Source organism: Otolemur garnettii, unplaced genomic scaffold (assembly GCF_000181295.1).
Source record: "Otolemur garnettii isolate 467f Iridium unplaced genomic scaffold, OtoGar3 scaffold00135, whole genome shotgun sequence".
Classification (NCBI taxonomy): Eukaryota; Metazoa; Chordata; class Mammalia; order Primates; family Galagidae; genus Otolemur; species Otolemur garnettii.
The window spans coordinates 5,401,293-5,403,282 of NW_003852530.1; positions in this window are offsets into that span (position 1 = coordinate 5,401,293).

The window sequence follows — 1,990 nt, forward strand, 5'->3', positions numbered from 1 at the left end:
AGAGCCTCAAGCTATCCCCCTGAGTAGAGTGCTATGGCGTCACAGCTCACAGCAACCTCCAACTCCTGGGCTCAAGTGAGTCTCCTGTCTCTGCTTCCCAAGTAGCTGGGACCATAGGTGCCTGCCACAACGCCCGGCTATTTTTTGGTTGCAGCCATCATTGTTTGGTGGGCCCGGGCTGGATTCGAACTCACTACCTTAGGTGTATGTGGCTGGCGCCTTAGCCACTTGAGCCACAGGTGCCGAGCCAAGACTAACCTTAACTAAATTAAAAAGGAGCAAACTCTAAAATTGTATCCCCTGTGCATTTAGAATTAAAAAGCAGCAAACTCTAAAATTGTATCCCCTGTGCATTTAGCTATGTAAATTAATGTTCTTGCTCTTAAAAGAGAGGGAGAGAAAGAGAGGGAAAAGGAGATGTAAATCTGGGTTGGTGACCGTAGCACAGTGCTTACAGCACCAGCCACATACACCAAAGCTGGCAGGTTCAAATTCAGCCTGGACCAGCTAAACAACAACAACTGCAACAACAACAACAACAAAAATAGCTGGGCATCTGAGGCAAGATAATCAAGAGAATTGCTTAAGTCTAAGAGTTTGAATGGCTGGGCATGGTGGCGCCTGTAATTCCAATACTTGAGAGGCCAGGGTGGGTGGACTGCCTGAGCTCACAGGTTCAAGACCAGCCTAAGCCAGAGCAAGACCCCCATCTCTAAAAATAGCCAGGCACTGTGGCAGGCGCCTGTCATCCCAGCTACTAAGGAGGCCAATGCAAAAGAATCACTTAAGCCTAGAGTTTGAGCTTGCTGTGAGCTGTGCCACCATGGCACTCTACCAAGGGCGACATAATGACACTGTCTCAAAAAAAAAAAAGAGGGGCGGTGCCTGTGGCTCAGTGAGCAAGGCGCTGGCCCCATATACCGAGGGTGGTGGGTTCAAACTCAGTCCTGGCCAAACTGCAACAAGAGAATACCTGGGTGTTGTGGTGAGCGCCTATAGTCCCAGCTACTGGGGAGGCTGAGGCAAGAGAATCACCTAAGCCCAAGAGCTGGAGGTTGCTGTGAGCTGTAATGCGAGGGCACTCTACCGAGGCTGACAAGTGACTCTGTATCTTTAAAAAAAGACAGAGAGATAGAAACCAGTAACAACCTATAATCCCAGCACTCTGGGAGGCCGAGGCAGGTGGACTGCTTGAGCTCAGCAGTTCAAGACCAGCCTGAGCAAAAATGAGACCCCATCTCTACTAAAAACAGAAAAACTGAGGCAAGAGCATCACTTGAGCCCAAATTGGAGATTGCTGTGAGCTATGATGCCATGGCACTCTACCCAGGGCAACAGCTTGAGACTCGGTATAAAAAAAAATAAGTGAAACCAGTAACAATTCTATTTAGTGTGCATTGCCCTAGAGCAAATACGGGAGACATGGTCCCATAGTACCCTTTATTAGTCGCAGTTTCTGTGTAGCTCTCACAGAATGAGTTTCATGAGAGCAGTTCTCATGAGAGGGACCTGTTTTGTTGTTGTTGTTTGAAGGAACATATTTTCCAGAAATTGTGGCCCCTAAATGCAAGTCAATAGCATCATATGTTGCTTAAATGAAGTACCGGCAGTCTATCCTGATTCTGCACAAAAAAACTGGCTATGTGGGCTGCCTTTTTTTTTTTTGAGACAGGAGCCTCAAGCTGTCCCCTGGGTAGAGTGCCGTGGCATTTCAACTCACAGCAACCTCCAACTCCTGGGCTCAAGCCAGTCTCCTGCCTCCGCCTCCCAAGTAGCTGGGACTACAGGCATCCGCCACAATGCCGGGTAATTTTTTTGCAGTTTGGTTGGGGCTGAGTTTGAATCCACCACTCTCAGTATATGGGGCTGGTGCCCTACCCACTGAGCCACAGTTGCCCAAGTTCATTTCTTGATGAATTTTTGAATATGTAGACATCCATATAACTACAAGTAAGATAAGATATAAACCATTTCCAGCACCCTGGAAAGT